Raw genomic sequence first — 17,500 nt, 5'->3', positions numbered from 1 at the left:
AATAGAAAAGAGTGAATAGAAAAGAGGGAATAGAAAAGAGTGAATAGAAAGAGTGAGAGAGAAAAGAGTGGATAGAAAAGAGTGAATAGAAAAGAGTGAGAGAGAAAAGAGGGAATAGAAAGGAGTGAATAGAAAAGAGGGAATAGAAAAGAGGGAATAGAAAAGAGGGAATAGAAAAGAGGGAATAGAAAAGAGTGAGAGAGAAAAGAGGGAATAGAAAATAGGGAATAGAAAAGAGTGAGAGAGAAAAGAGGGAATAGAAAAGAAGGAATAGAAAAGAGTGAGAGAGAAAAGAGGGAATAGAAAAGAGTGAATAGAAAAGAGGGAATAGAAAAGAGTGAGAGAAAAGAGGGAATAGAAAAGAGGGAATAGAAAAGAGTGAGAGAGAAAAGAGGGAATAGAAAAGAGTGAATAGAAAAGAGTGAATAGAAAAGAGTGAATAGAAAAGAGTGAGAGAGAAGAGGGAATAGAAAAGAGTGAATAGAAAGAGTGAATAGAAAAAAGTTAGAGAGAAAAGAGTGAATAGAAAAGAGTGAGAGAGAAAAGAGGGAATAGAAAAGAGGGAATAGAAAAGAGGGAATAGAAAGGAGTGAATAGAAAGGAGTGAATAGAAAAGAGTGAGAGAGAAAAGAGTGAGAGAGAAAAGAGTGAATAGAAAGAGTGAGAGAGAAAAGAGTGAATAGAAAGAGTGAGAGAGAAAAGAGTGAGAGAGAAAAGAGTGAATAGAAAGAGTGATAGAGAAAAGAGTGAATAGAATGAGTGAGAGAGAAAAGAGTGAATAGAAAAGAGTGAATAGAAAAGAGTGAGAGAGAAAAGAGTGAATAGAAAAAAGTGAGAGAGAAAAGAGTGAGAGAGAAAGAGTGAATAGAAAAGAGGGAATAGAAAAGAGTGAGAGAGAAAAGAGGGAATAGAAAAGAGGGAATAGAAAAGAGTGAGAGAGAAAAGAGGGAATAGAAAAGAGTGAGAGAGAAAAGAGTGAGAGAGAAAAGAGTGAATAGAAAAGAGTGAATAGAAAGAGTGAATAGAAAGAGTGAGAGAGAAAAGAGTGAGAGAGAAAAGAGTGAGAGAGAACAGGCTGGGAGTAAGGCAGAAATACTTATGTTGGTGTAAAAATGGGGGCGAGTAGGACGGGGAAACGAGTTGGGTAACAGTGATGGATAGAAGGAGGGGTTGAGATAGTATGGTATCCTTGTTTTGGATATATATCCCTCCCTCTCTTTCTGTCTCCCTCTCTCTCTACCTTCTCTCTCCCCCCATCACCCTCCCTTGATGCTTTACATCATCATCTTTTCCTCCTCTGTCCTCCATTACCCCCTGTTGCTATGCATATTTCCTTCATCTTCTCCTTCTGCCCTCCTTGTCTTCCTCTCTTCCTCCATTCTCGCCCTCAAATTAACATTGCACTCTATCTGGCCTTTCTCTTTTGATCCCTCCGCCCCCCCCTCCCTCCCTCCCTCCCTCCCTCCCATCTCTGCCCCTTTCCTCCCCCTGTGTCCCCCCAGCGGAGATAGGGGACTATGAGGAGACCCAGAGCTGGCAGCATCTCCTCCACAACAAGTACCTGCCCGACCAGGACGCACTCAGGGACAAGATCACCGACTGCCACCGCAAGCATGTGTGAGTGTACACACACACACACACACACACACACACACACACACACACACACACACACACACACACACACACACTCACACAACACCCGCTGCACCAAACCACTACTGCCTTGGTAGTGCTTTCCTGCACACTCATACACACATGCACACCACTTTCATGAACACATGAACACATGAACGCACAAGCCTATGTGCACAGGTGCAGAAAAACACACACACACATGAGTGTGCGTGCACGCACTCACTTTCTCATACACACTCAGCAGGTTCCAGCAGACAGGAAGGGAGATCATTTGATAGGTTCGCCAGCATTGTGGGTAAAAACTGACCCGTCACTCAATGTGACTGGGAGTGAGTTTCGTTGGTGGTTCGAAGCTCGAGGGTGTCAACAGAAGGTGCCGTTCAATAAACACAGACGCATGCACACACACACACACACACACACACACACACACACACACACACACACACACACACACACCTCAGCCATGTCTGCAGTATAGAGATGTTTATCTGTATTATCTATACTGTTATGGGCACACACACACACATACACAATCACACAAATCTAATCTCTCACAGGCAGAGTGGTATCCACAAACATACCACTTGGCACGCCCTGTTTACCTCTGGGACCCCCACACACAAACACACACACACACACAAACACACACAAACACACACACACACACAAACACACACAGACACACACACGGTCATTCTGTGCCACAGTGTAAATCTATGACATATACATTTTCTCATTTTTCTCCCGCATCGCCGGAGATGCGAAATCCTCCAAAACCTCCTTTAACCACAGATGAAGGCCGAAACCCGGTGGTTGGCTGGAGGATAATCTGTCTCGGTGTGTCATGGTGGCTCTGAGCCAGCCACACATCACCACACATTCAATCTTCGACACATAGCCACGCTCCTTAGGTGGGCCGCTCTCCCTGCTGTCCAGATCTCTCTCTCTCTCTTGCTTTCTCCCCCCCCCCCCTTTTTCCTCTCCACTCCACTCCATCCCCTCCCAAATTAAGCGCCCGTGTCAAGAGGCCCCAGGCCAACACAGGAAGGAGGTGGCTAATTCAGCAGCCTATACAGGAAGCAGGAAGTTATTTTTTCGGATTTGTGGGGAAACAAACTTTTTCTGTGGCTGTTTTTTTCCCCCTTCTTCTTCTGCACACAGCAGGCACTGCCCTCCGATCCGCTGGTGTCTTTTCAGCTCTGTAAATATCTTCATTTCTACATCCACATTACTGGGTCAGATATGGGTCATTATGTTGGCAAGGGAACACATAAAAACGGAGGATCGCTACTTAATAAGGGGTTGATTTGATGCTGACATGTAGCAGCCTGTCAAAGAATAGGAAATGGTAGACGGACTGCAGTTATATCGTACTTTTCTAGTCTACCGGCCACTTTACAATGCAAGCCTCGCATTCACACATTCACACACACATTCACACACTGATGGCGGAGGCTGCCATGCGAGGCACCAACCTGCTCATCAGGAGCAATTAGGGGTTCGGTGTCTCGCTCCAGGACACTTGGACACGCTCTCTGCAGGAGCCAGGGATCGAACCAGCGACCTTCTAATTGCTAGACGACCTGCTCTACCTCCTGAGCCGTGCTGCCCCGCTTAAGAGCCTCTTAATTTCTATGGCAACCGTCCCCCTGCTGCCAGCCTGTGGCCCTTATGAAGATTTGTAGTTTTAGAGCAGATGGAGACATAAATATCCGCAGAATAACCACCGACAGACCAGCAGAACTAAGTGGAATCCGACACGGGTCAAATCAGGAAGCTACGTGAGAGATACGAGCAATGAAACAGGAAGTTGGAAACAGACTAGAAGAGAATCGTACAAGACGATAGCCCAGTCTGGAACACGAGAGAGGAGAGAGACGTGTTATTAAAGCAGTTTTTAACGTGTTTGTTTTCAAATAAAATGGGAGAATGGGGGGCGTCCGGGTGGCGTAGCGGTCTATTCCGTTGCCTACCAACACGGGGATCGCTGGTTCGAATCCCCGTGTTACCTCTGGACACAAGTGGCCGTGTCTGCAGGTGGGAAGCCGGATGTGGGTATGTGTCCTGGTCGCTGCACTAGCGCCTCCTCTGGTCGGTCGGGGCGCCTGTTCAGGGGGAGGGGGAACTGGGGGAATAGCGTGACCCTCCAACGCGCTACGCCCCCCTGGTGAAACTCCTCACTGTCAGGTGAAAAGAAGCGGCTGGCGACTCCACATGTATGGGAGGAGGCATGTGGTAGTCTGCAGCCCTCCTGGATCAGCAGAGGGGGTGGAGCAGAGACCGGGACGGCTTGGAAGAGTGTCCATAATAGGTGGTCTCTGCTTGATATTGGATGTGATGATTGGCAGCTGATTGATCCCCCTTATTTAGATAATTGACTAACGGGTTTATCGCTCGCTCTCCCACAGAGGACAGACGCCGGCTGAGTCAGACTACCAGCTGCTGGAAATCGCCCGTCGCTTGGAGATGTATGGCATTCGCCTGCACCCAGCCAAGGACCGAGAGGGCACCAAACTCAGCTTGTCTGTGGCACACACCGGGGTGCTGGTGTTCCAGGTACAGCCCTGATACTTCACTTACCCTCTATTTATTTATTTTCATTTGATAAATCACAGATTTGTTGAGCTGACTGACACTCCTTAGTGGTTTTGGGCGAAAACCACCACATCAGTACAGCTCGGTGGTGTTCGTGATGATGCCGTTATCCTCCAGACCCGGACAGCCCTGATGTCAACTGGGAATTCCAGAGGCCAACCTCGGAAATCACTTAAATAAACGGCTCTGTGCGCTCTGGAAAAACTGGGATACGTAGAGTTTTGTAGCAGCGGTCTCATGTGGTAACTGTGGCTCTGATTCTGTGTCTGTTTCTCTTTAGAGGCCTTTTCTGGCACTAGTGCGGCTCGTAATGTCTGTAAATGTTTGTAACTGTTGTCAGCTAAACTTTGAGCGAAATAGCTATTAAAACTAAAAGAGTCATTCCAAGTCACAAGTCGTTGGCCTACCTTATTATGGTGAAAACTTGAAATTTTCAATTACAGTTTTTATCCTTTCATTTTTTTCCCCCTCTCCGTTTTCCTCCAGTTTCTCCCGTCGTGGTAGGCCTCGTTGCTACCGCAGATGAATGAATACCGAGGGGGGGGGGGGGGAATCTAAAGGTCACAGAAAGCTGCTTAACTGTTTATTAGCAGGTTTATATTTATGTTGCACAGCGTTTCAGTGCAGTGTAGAAGCTGGGCTTCTTCTGAGCGCTTGGTTTCACCCGGCACCTGCCGCACTGGCCAAGTCCCGGTTCTATTAGAGAACCATACCACCGAGAGAGTGTGTCCGTTCTATTCAGCTTAACCAGATCCAGTCCACTATCCAAGCCGCTTGTCCAAATTCGGGTCGCGGGGATGCTGGAGCGGCCAGGCCACCGGTCCATCACAGGGCCGACACATTCACACCTACGGACAATTTGGTACGGCTGATTCACCTGACCTACATGTCTTTGGACTGTGGGAGGAAACCCATGCAGACATGGGGAGAACATGCAAACTCCACACATAGGACGACCCACCCCACCGCCCCCCAGGTTGGACTACCCCGGGGTTCGAACCCAGGACCTTCTTGCTGTGAGGCCACGGTGCTAACCACTGGGCCACCGTGCCGCCAGGCCCGGTTATCTTAGAGGCGTATACCAGCAAGAGAGTATGTCCATTGTATTCAGTTTGATTAGATTCAACACCACACGTCCCCCAGGGCCACAGTCATTTTAAGTAGGCTCACAATTTCAAGTGCAATCTGTCACAATTTGTCCTCGAATATACAGAAAGTGCTAGGCTCTTTAAAACGTGACCGCGCCGGATTTAATCGGCTTTGAGGTTTTGTGGTGAACCTCCACCCACACCCGGAGAACTTCTCGCTCACGTAGAAAAACGTGCTAATGCCGAATTGTTCGGTCTCGGCTCTTTTATTGGCTCCAGCTCGCCGAATAAGTCAAACCGCCTTCTAAAAAGCCTACACGTACAGCACACGCAGTTAGTTTCATCAACGAAAAAATACCACACGCTGTTTTATTGTGTTGTTTTTCCTGTTTCGTAAACCCGAGAAGACAAAAAGTGCAGTACAGCACATTGCAGGAACAATACCAGGACTTGAGGTAAACTGAGGTGAGAACACATTGACCTCAGTTCCAGACAACGCAACACAAAACATCCCATCACCAGAACAAGACCAAGCTAGGGAGGCAATGAGGGCAAATAGACACAATAATACCGCAAATAACGTGCAAATAGACAAATAATCCTGATGAAATATTGCACTGGGTTACAGCTAACCGATCTGCTGCTCTCCCCCCGAGAAGTCGTTAACCGATGTGACCCGCCGTCTTTTCAGGGGTACACCAAGATCAACGCCTTCAACTGGTCCAAGATCCGCAAACTCAGCTTCAAACGCAAGAGGTTCCTGATCAAACTGAGGGCCGACCCAACTGTAAGAACTACACACACACACACACACACACACACACACACACACACACACACACACACACACACAGCCCTTGTGTTGTATATGTGTGGCAGTAAATTGTCTGGTTGTTTAAGTTTGGGCTGTATGTTGGTTGGTTCATCACTTCATTCTTTCCTTCATCGTTTGCCCAGTCGCTCACCAAATCATGTCACTTCCATCTTTCCATATTTTTACCTTGTATCCGTCCTTTCTGTCCCAACCTTACTCCATCCTTACCTCTTTTCTTTTGGCGTTACTTCCTTCCAGCCTTTTTTTCCCCAAGCCTTACTTCTACCTTTCCTTCCTTCCCTCTCTTCTTCCTTATTTACTTGAGACGGCATCTCTGTCCTTGCTTCTTTTCACCCTTTTCTCTCATTTTCCCTTTCTCCCATCCATCTCCCAGCCATCATCCACCAATCACCCATCCATCCATCCGTCCAACCAACCATGTGTATAAGTCCACACTTGTCCCTGCCTCCCCTTATGTCTCCGCTGCTCTGCCCGTCCTCTCCTCCGCCTGCTCTCACGTCGCCTGTCTGTCTGCGTCTTCCAGCAGAACGCCCATCACGACACACTGGAGTTCACCATGGCCAGCAGGGACTGCTGCAAGATCTTCTGGAAGATCTGCGTGGAGTACCACGCCTTCTTCAGGCTCTTCGAGGAGCCCAAGCCCAAACCCAAGCCCGTCCTCTTCACTCGGGGCTCCTCCTTTAGGTTCAGGTACAGAACTGCTGCTGGTGGGTGGGTGGGGGTGGGTTGGGGGTCAGGTGGAGATGAGAAGGAAAAGGGGGCAGAGGAGAGGAAAAGAAAAGCTGATGAGAACCAGAAGGACTGCGTGTGATTGGCTCCCTCTGAAAGGTTCATGGCTGTGATCTGTGATTAAGGCCATGATGGCGAGTTCTTACGACGTGCTCTCAAGTGTTAACGGGGATGTTCAGTGTCTAAAGTCCGATCCTAGTTCCCTTTGGTTAGAATCTGACCTTTTCTTTTTTGGTTTCTTCCCCTTACACCTGTTCTACTTCTGTGCTCAAATGTGCTGTTGTCCTTTTTACTTTCTCCATGGCGGATCTTTTTCCCCCCCTCGGTCCCTGCTCCTCCAGCGGGCGAACCCAGAAGCAGATCATCGATCATCTGAAAGACTCCGAGTTCAAGAAGGTCCCGTTTGAGAGGTGAGGGTGTACCCCCCTTGGACTGCTTATCTTAATGTTGTTTCATTCGGCCCCCCGATTTGGCGTGAGGCCGAGATGTTGATCTGGCCTCTGGTTTTGACTCAACGGATGAAAATATTGGTTGTGCATGTGTGTGTGTGTGTCTGCACAGCTCGAGTTTCTATGTATGTGCGTGTTTGTAAGTCACAGGACCCTCATGTAAATTACAGTCTATCAATGAAAGCCTTTATAAAACTCGTAAACAAGTCTCTTAACAACGATGCAGCACAGCCGCTGGGCAAACGGACCGACAACTCCCGCTGTTCCAGGAAACGAGACCTTCGTGTTTGGAAAAGTGTGGGAGAGGAACTTACGATTGGGGTTTTTTTTCTCTTCTTTGCAGCATACTTGCATCGCATTTGATAAGTTGCGGTTCAAACTGAAATACAAAGCAACTTTGGCTCGCTCGCTTCCTCGTTTGTTCAGATGTTTTCGTAAAGGACCGCATCAAGTGTATCTTTGGAAAGTGCCTCTATTTTAGTGGCAACATGGATCATTCAGCCAAAGTTTGACCTCCAGCGTCTAAGGTTGCTTCACATAGACCTGGCATACCCAATAACTAGTACATTTCTGTCTTTTTTTAATTTTTTATACTTTATTCTTTGTTGTTTTTCCAATATATAAAAAGGTCTAAGTACATTTCTCAACATCCAACTTGCAGACTGTGAGCACAAACAGCTTTCCAACTCTTCTGAACGAATGAATGAATGCATGTGACTTGACTCGAGCCCATCACGTCTCTTCTCTGCAGGAAGCACAGTAAGATCCTGACCAGTAGTAGCATGTCGCCCTCATCCACTTCCTTCCGCTCTCAAGTGCCAAAAGAGGTAACACACACACACACACACACACAACCGGCTATTATTAGACATCGAAACCTCTCAGCATGATCTCAGACTTCCTTCATTCTCTAATTCATCCTCAGTCGTTTAGTCTCAGTCTTTTTTAGTCATTGAGAGTGTTTTTGCTCATTTGTCCACCTAAATGCTCCGTCTTTCTCTATGACTTTTGAACTTCTCAGCGGTCCACAGTTATGGACTCTGATAGCGCTGGGCAGATCCCAGATGCAAGAGTGTAAATGTGATTAACCCATCAGTTAATTGACAATGATTGAGTCTTCAGACGTCTCGTTTGGTTAAATTTGCATATGTTCTTGTTAGAACCTGAGTGGATTTGATTAAAAACAAACCCTTTTTTTTATCTCTTGCCCCCCTCTTTCTTTCTGTCCCCCCCCCCCCCCCCCCCCATCGGCAGAGTGCCATGTCTGTCCCGCTAGTGGACCAGACTGACTCGGTTACAGCAGGCCACAGACTGGACGCGAACAGCACCGAGGACCCGCTGCCCGCCACGTTCACCACCAACGGCTTCCATGACGCGTTGGCAGCCCAAAGCTCAGAAACAACCCGTTCCCAACAGAACCACAATGGGAACGGATCGGCACCGGACCAGCAGCTCCTCAACCCAGGTCCAGCCTGCAGGGCAAACAAAGGCAGCAGTTCTTCCATTCCTTACATAGACTGCAGTGACATAGACAGTGAATATGATGTAACTAAAAACAACCGGGCCCTCAGGGGCAACAGCAACGCAAATGACAGCAATGAGGATGAGCCTCTTGGGTACAGACATGCAAGTAGGGGTCTTGGTGTTGGGAACGGGGTGAACGAGGGTTTGTTTGGGGCTGTAAACGGGGTCTACCACCCCAATCCCCAGGGGTCAGTGCAGCAACAGCAGTATCAAAGCCCTAGGGGACCACCGCAGCAGCAGCAGCAGGGCGTGTCGGGTAACAGAAATTGGTTGGATGAGCCTCTCACAATGTCAACTAATAAGTGTAGTGTTAGCCAGGAAGTGACAGACGATGAGGTTTTGTCAAATGGAGGCTCGTTTCACGGCCACCTCCCGCTCCACAGCACGCTGCTGGATGAAATCTTACAGGGCCGAGACAAGCGAGGCGTGGCGGTAAACCGTCCGTTGGGGACCGGGACTCGGAGCCAGTGCTCCAGCCCCGTTATCAGCAGCTTTCACCAGCGCACGAACTCCCTGAGTCACGCTGAGAGAGCCGTCAACGGTAACGGCCACCAACGCATGGCCTCACGCTGGGATGACGGTGGCCATTATTTCAGCAAACGCCCTGGCGGGATTGCCGTGGAGGCCCCCATGACGCCCCCGCCTCCCTATCCCGCGCCGTCGGTTCACTATGGCAGTTACTCGCCCATCACAGCCAACCGCACCCCGTCGCACCTAGCCAGGCCGCTTAACAACAACAACATGCGCAACCGTTCAGACACCGACCCGTTCATCCTGAGCCAGCTGACGTCCACGCCAGCCCGACCCAACGACCTGCTCCGATCCACCCAGACCCCTTCCTCCGCCCCGATGGCGCGGAGAACGGTGTTGGCTAACGGCAACCATGCTGGGGGGAACCTGGTGGTTCCGGGTCAGGTGCGGTCCAACACAGTGCAGCGGCTGTATGGGCGGCGTGGGAAGCCAGCCAGCGTGGTGGCACAAAACAGCTGCAATAATCTCAATCGGTCCGTGCAGATGATCGACGGGTCCACCAGCAGCGGCACGGACACCAGCGACACCGAGTCGGACACATGCAGCAGCGCGTACAGCCAGCCATTAATGTACGGCAACCCCGCCGCCGTCAGCTCCCTCAATTCCATTAACTCCAATGGAGCTGATGCCTCCCAGCTGCCCCGTAACAACTTCTCCTTCGGGAGCCTCCAGCTGGAGGAGGGGGAGAATGGCGAGGCGGGGGAGATGGATGGATGCTACCGTTTTAATGAGGAAGATGTAGGCGGCCACGTCTTCAGCTGTTGAGAGGAAAAAGGCGATGTCATTTGATATTATATGCAAAGTAGATGAGCTGTGGAGGAATTGTAGTCACACTGGCACACGGCACTGGCACAACATATTCCTTGAACTCTAACATAGGGCAGTTAGACTGTATAGAAATGGCCTTTTGGCTGATTTGGTGTTTTCTCGATGCCCCCCCCCCTTGTTTTAGGTGAATTTATTAATCCCATCCCCACTAAAGTCTTGTCTCCATCCTTCACCATCGTCTTCATTTTATATACAGCAAAACATATGCAGACTCGATGGCACATTTCTGACCCCAGTCTAACCTTTTTTACGTTTAGGGCGATGTTTAAAAAGGGAAGCCGTGCAAAGTGCCATGACTCGTGTAAGTGAACCGTGCGCTCGGTGTAGACGTAGCTGATTAATGGACGACGAGTAATGGATGTGGTCGGTGAAGTCTTAGAGGTCGTTCTTAAATTATACGTTCACATTTTTTGTTGGTTTCTCGTCTCTCAGCACGACTTATCAGCGTCGCTGCCGTTTAGAACAGGGAGCGCAGGTAGCTGCAAGCTAACCGCTAAGCTAAGCGACTGTAAACTACTACTAAGACACGTTAGCCCCTAGCTAACGGGTCCGACCCTTTAGTCGAGCGGTCGGTGACGTCGCCTTGTGGTGCAGTACACCCCGTATCGAATCCCGCACCGGGCAAGAAAATACCCGCTTACACTAGTAATAATAATAATAAGCTAAGCCAACGTTGGAAAGGGTAAATGAAATGGTGGCTTAGGTAAGTCGACATTTAGACACTGACACAAGGGAGGTATTAGTTTGTCACGTTTATCTAACTCTGCTTGATTCTCTACTTGGAAAACGATCGAGTCATATCTGACCTATGTGTGGGCTGTATGACGTCTCGTTGTCCCTCGGTAGGATTGTATATCTGTGGTGGTCGTAGGGATGTGAGTTCCAGTCTGTAGCGTTTCCTCTGATGCAACCTGTTGTAATTGTCTGATTTATCGTCTTACGTAGTCGAGGGGCGGTTTAAAAATAGTTCGGATTTCGTTGGAGGATGTAATTTGGAGGTTTTAGAAGTTGACGGGAGAAGACGATGGGTTTTAAAGCGTTCATTTGTCATCCCTCCTGTCTTGGACGTTCCCGGGTTTTTTGGCTTTTTGAGCGAGAGTTTCATGTTTCCGGTGCAGCAGGAGAACCGCAGGAGCCCTGGCTGAGTTTTCACTCTCCCCGTGTTGCCTCTCAGCATCTGCCCATGGCTAACGGGGAGGACTCGGCCCGTTTGATGGAGAAGCGTGTCGGATGAACGTTGTGTGCGTAAGCTCCCGTGTGCGGATGTGGTTCAGGAAGACCAGCGTGCATAGCCGTGGGCCGGTCTGCCTTCTCTTTGGGTTGTAGCGACAAGGCCAAGCTGATGTCCTCCTCCTTCAGAGCACTTTTTCAGAGGGAATCCTGCACATTAGCTTCAATATATATATATGTGTGTATGTGTGGGTGGGTGGGGGGGGGGTTGACTGTGTTTGTATGAAACACTTGACCGTATCTGGAGAAATACAGTAAATATTAATCAGATTAGATACTAGGAGAAATGTAAAAGCGATGTCACGACTTCATAATTTCGTCCTTTATTATTAATGACGTCTCAGCAGGATGGATGAGATGAAACTGCCGAGTGTCTTTTAAAAAAACTGACTCATTCTAACATTAAGGGGTTTGGTTGGTTTGTCACGAAGGGAGACCGCCGCTCTGGTCCCCCCCCCCCTTTACCTATGTCTCTTTTCTTTCATGGTTTCACATGCCCAACAAATAATTTAGGGACCTTTAAAAAAAAAAAAGAGAAGAAAAGCCTGTACCATCAGCCCATGGCCATCCTGCCAGCTGTCTGCTTTGCTTGGCTTGACCCCTGGCATGCACTACACAATGCAAAAGAGAAAAAAAAAAAAGATAAAGCATTATCTTTGACTTTTCTCTTGTTGCCGTCTTTCTGCTCTGGTAATTGAAGATGTGTCGGCCTCCCCCATCCTCATCACTGTCATTTGCTGGCTGTGTGCTCACTGCTGAACACGCCCTGGGTAGGACGAGGACTTCAGTTTAGACGGAAAAGCTGAATTATGGATAACGTCAACAAAACGGGACAGGCTACTTATAGTCTAGCGGTCTGTCTGTGGTACAGGGCTTGCATATTAATTTCATCGGGCGACTTTAGAGCCTCAAATAATCATGTGTTTTTTCCCCTCTCCTTAGTGTCTGGGTTAAAAAGTGTTCAATTGCTCACCTTCGGCATTAGTGTCATTGTCAGTAGTTCTTGAGATGGACGCATGCTGCAGGATTTCTTTATAAGGTCTCCAGAAATGATCAAACCCAAATTTACAGTCTTAGCCAAGCGACACTGAACAGAAACCGCCAGCGGGCCTTCGAGGGGGAAATCGGCGACATGTGGAGTTTGCCTTTGACTTTCTGACTCTCTATGGTGGGGCTTCACCGCTGCTATGTAACTGCTCTACCAACACTGTTTTTTCTGCATGTGGTTTATCGGGGGGAGCAAATGCATCTCGAAATGGTTTTCTCACAGTTTTCTCTGCTTCTGAGTGCATGTTAACCAAGCAAGGACGTTTCTGCTTAATCTGTCACTGCTCTGTCTCTCTGTCCATGGGCCAAAATGCTTGCAAAATTAAAAAAAAAGAAAAAGAAAATCATGCTGTGCACGGAACAAAGCAAACTACCCACCAGTTAACCGGAGACGGGGCAGTTTTCACCCCCACCCGCCCTATTTCCAACAGCAGATTTCTGCAGCTTTTGCTTATACCGTGGCGGACACTGGAGGCTGTGTTTTGCCACAATACCGCTAATGACTGGTGAAGTGCACTAAATGTTTTGTCCTTTTTCTTTTTTAATATTAAGCAACCATTTTGTGCCACTTCTCGATTTTCTCACCGTGCACAAACGGGGTCAAAACAGATGACTCAACTCTGATGAATGTCGAGCATGCGGCGGGGCGTTGTGGACAGATAACGGTAAAGTGAGGCTGTGATGCATCGTGCAAGTGTTTTAAAACAAAATGAATAAAAAGAGTTTTGTTTTTTCTTCTTCTAGAGAGAGCTGACAATTTGACTCTGGAAGTGTGAAAGTCAGGGTATGGTCGGGAATCGGACGAACACAAATTGGCGAACGTGGACGTCAGAGTTGAGCGCGCTCTGTTTTACCTCCCGGCTGCCAGTGGGCAGAAGTAGCACCGGCAGCGAGCCGCCTCTCACCAAGGCTTGCTCCGGGGAAACTACATGTACTGTACATTCCAGAGGGATAGGTTGTGATTTTGTATTCTTATTGTTGTTTGTACGAGAGTTTTTTAGCTTCCCGTGACGATGGTTTGATAAGAAGTTAATGACTGTAGGTTGCAACACAGTGTAGGAGCTGTGGCGGTTTGTTACTGATAACGGGCTACGCCTACGCCTGCTAACTTAACCTCATGCTGTTTACATTTGAAAGTGGCTACTCACTTCTTTTTTTTTTTCGCTTTAAAGGAAGAAGCCGACTTTGCGGGCAACTAAACTCTTCCGCCGGCTCACTATTTTGCAACGGGAAGACGGCTTGCTGTGTCGTTTATTTAGTTCCTAATGGCGCGTGCAGGAATTGGACAACGTGGGCGTCCGGGCGGCGTGGCGGGTCTGTTCCGCTGCCTACCACCATGAGGATCGCCGGTTCGAATCCCCATGTTACCCCTTCCCCCGGCTTGGTGGGGCGTCCCTACAGACACAATTGGCCGTGTCTGTGGGTGGGAAGCCGGATGTGGGTGGGTCCTGGTCGCTGCACTAGCGCCTCCTCTGGTCAGACGGGGCACCTGTTCGGGGGGGAGGGGGAACTGAGGGGAATAGCGTGATCCTTCTGCACGCCACGTCCCCCTGGTGAAACTCCTCACTGCCAGGTGAAAAGAAGCGGCTGGCGACTCCACATGTATGGGAGGAGGCGTGTGGTAGTCTGCAGCCCTCCCCGGGTCGGCAGAGGGGGTGCATCGGAGGAGTGAGGTGATTGGCCGGGTACAATTGGGGAGAAAAAGGGGGGACCCCCCCCCCAAAAAAAAGAAATTGGACAACATAAACGACCTGTCGCCCATCATTGCAGAAGCACCAGAGTGCAGTAAATACTGAACACACACATGGCTCTGCCGCCTCTCTTCTTGCTGCACAACTGTCATGTCGCTGAAGAGTTTGTGTCCCGTAAAGTCGACACAACGAGACAAAACACGACGCGTTTAAATGACTCATCCCACCTAACGCCGTCTGACGACTTAACCTCAAGACGTCCTCACTCACTTTCCTAATCACGCTCGGAAAACTGTTGTGTATCCTGGCACCTTCCTTTTTTCTTTGGTTTTCTTTTCATAAAACATGCACTGGATTTGTTCTTGCCACTTCGCTCTTGAGGGTTTTTGCTCTTTTTCACGTTTGAAATGGTTTCTCACCCTTTTTCTGTCTTTCTGACACTGTAACTGTTTGTGTGCACTAGCGTCAATAAAAACAAAAAGAGAAAAAAAAGAAAAAACCCCATACACACAAAGCAAAGGGATCTGGAATCTTCTGTTCAGGAATCATGTGCCTTATGAGATGCTCCGTCTCACACACACACGCACACACACACACACACACACACACACACACACACACACACACACACACACACCAACACCATCCGCCTTATATACACTTATGTACATGCTCATGCACACCCAAATACACACACACACACACACACACACACACACACACACACACAGGAACCCCTCCTTGCATGCACACTCCAAACCACTCATGCATGCAGGCACACACACACACACACACACACACACACAATCCTCCTTATATACATTTTATATGCACTCATTTATACTTTATATACACTTAAATGCATGCTCATGCACATGCAAATACACACACACACACACACATGCGCATGCATACAGTGCCTGTGTTGTGTTGTGTTGTGTTGTGTTGTGTTGTGTTGTGTTGTGTTGTGTTGTGTTGTGGTAGATAGGCAGTAGTGTGTAGAAGGCGTTTGTCTGGTGCACTGTTCTGCACATGCTCTGTTTGACGAGTGCATGCATCTCCCTGTTGTGTCTTTATGTGTAATGTTTTGTTACTTCATTAGTTTCAGCCGGTGTTTTACCTCTGTGTGTGTGTGTGTGTGTGTTGCTGTAGCCTTCATTAGCTTTTGTGTATAGCAGTGAGTTTTTCCTTTTTTTTGTTTTTTTGTTTTGTTTTTTGTAATAACACCTGTCACAGACCTGCACTCAGTGGTTGGTTTTACCCATGATCCCGTGCGGTGCATATACCCCAAGTCTCAGTGGACTCTTTGGAAATCTTTCCAACTGGGCAAGTATGTAGTACGACTAGCCTTCCTTTGTAGTGACTAGACGTAGTTGAAACTAGGTGGGTTTCTTTACCCTTGGTGTCCCTCTGGTCCTACCCCCCCCCCCACCCCCCTAAGGGTTTTAGCAAGTAGATGTCAATCCAAGCGTCTGCTGTAACCTGGCCATGGATTTTCCATGAGGGAATCGGATGACCCGGCCTCTCGTAAAGGCCACTTTCTATGAAGATCAGACAGACAATACCACACAATATAATAACAATAGTAATAATAATAATATTAACAATTAATAATGATACATAATGATAAATAATGATTATAAGTGTCTTAAAAAGTGCTATATAAATGTGATGATTATTATAAATGGGAAAATTTTTGGTGGAAGAGTACATCCTTGCATTATTCATGGTGGCTGTACTTGCTCATGTTAGGATAGTTGTGTTTCATACTGGGCCGCATTTCTCACAATTCAACATCTCGGTTTGCGACTGTGCTCATTAAGATGAGCAACAGCTTCGTAGGGATACATGAACATATATTTCTAATTGCCCTTATAATGCATTTTCATTATGGCCTACATGGAAAGTGGCCCTTGAACCACATAACCCGTAGCTCCTGTCCAACTTTATGGCCGTCAGTCACCGTTTGGGTTTTCCCCTGAAATTGAATCTATTTCTCAAGGGGCCGCTAAACTTACCAGCTCGGTACCCAAAGTGGGATGTATTTTGTTTTTTATCACTGGTCCCAAGGATCATTTGAAAGTGATAGAAATCCCGGCATGTGAAGAGAGCCCAGAGCCGATGATCTGTTTTCGTCCTGGGCCGCTAGTTTAACAAACATAGATTTCTTGTCTGAACTTGAAATTCACTGCCATTAACGTGTTGAGATTTTAATGGAGTGGCTCACCGTTTAACTGCTATTTGGTTTTGTAGTTTTTTTATTGAGCAGATCTTTAGCTGTGCACCTCCTCAGCTTTGATGCTGTGTCTATGCGTGTGTTATAACAAATACAAATTTGAATTGGATGATATGGGAGGTGAACGGAACACGGCACGGCAGTCAATTTCAAGGAGAGTAGTTTCAACTGCTTTTTGTGTGCACAGCCACCATTTCTGACCGTGTCTCCTCTCCTCGCCTCCTCCTTACATCAGGAAGTCCAGGCTCTGGGGACTCTGTGCAGCCGAGCGCTGAGGGTCTGCTCAATGGCACCGCCTCCGTTAACGGGCACACGGCGGCTGGCACCGGCATCCCGGGTCCCAGCGAGAATCCCGATGGACGCCTGCCATCGCCCCTGACCAGCCCGCTGCTCACCGAAGCCGGATACGTCCGCACAGATGACGAAGACGAGGCGAGGAGGAAGGTGTGTGTGCCAAGAGGGATGGATGGATGGATGGATGATATTGTACGTTCTATCTAGGAATTTCTTACAGAGAATACTTTTGAATCAAATGCCACAGGTGCTCATAGGTCAGAATAAAAGATGACAACATCGTAAAAAAAAAACTGTGAACAAGTGCAAGACGTTTAAATCCAGGAAAAGCAGGGTCTTTTAGATTATAACACCTTTATTCAGATGTGCAGAAGTGCCGTTTTTGTCCAAGTTACGTTGAATTTTAAGGCCTTGGCTTTTTCTTTATCCAGAAAGTTCCTACAGAAGAGGCCTAGGGATGATTTATAGATGGATGGATGAATAGATAAATAGATGGATGAGTGTGCCTGACTCTTATCTCTCGAGCTAAAAATACATCCTATCGGTGAGGCATAGCATCGGATGGCACGTTAGTCAGACGGCTAGGAGATGGCTGATGGGTGAACCCAAGATGGGTTCACCCACCCAAGATGGATGGGTGAACCTTTTCTTCCTCTGTCTGTCTAGAAGTTTCCCACAGACAAGGCCTACTTCATAGCCAAGGAGCTACTGACCACAGAGCGGACCTACCTCAAAGACCTGCAAGTCATCACAGTGGTAAGGACAAGTGTGTGTGTGTGTGT

At 48.0% G+C, this 17,500-nt stretch overlaps 1 pseudogene; it reads left to right on the top strand.

The window, feature by feature from the left end:
* The window catches only part of LOC130131748 (FERM, ARHGEF and pleckstrin domain-containing protein 1-like), a 93,917-nt pseudogene that overhangs the window by 53,324 nt on the left and 23,093 nt on the right, over positions 1–17,500 (top strand).

This window comes from Lampris incognitus, chromosome 21, assembly GCF_029633865.1.
Source record: "Lampris incognitus isolate fLamInc1 chromosome 21, fLamInc1.hap2, whole genome shotgun sequence".
Lineage (NCBI taxonomy): Eukaryota > Metazoa > Chordata > Actinopteri > Lampriformes > Lampridae > Lampris > Lampris incognitus.
This window is presented reverse-complemented; position numbering and strand designations above follow the sequence as displayed.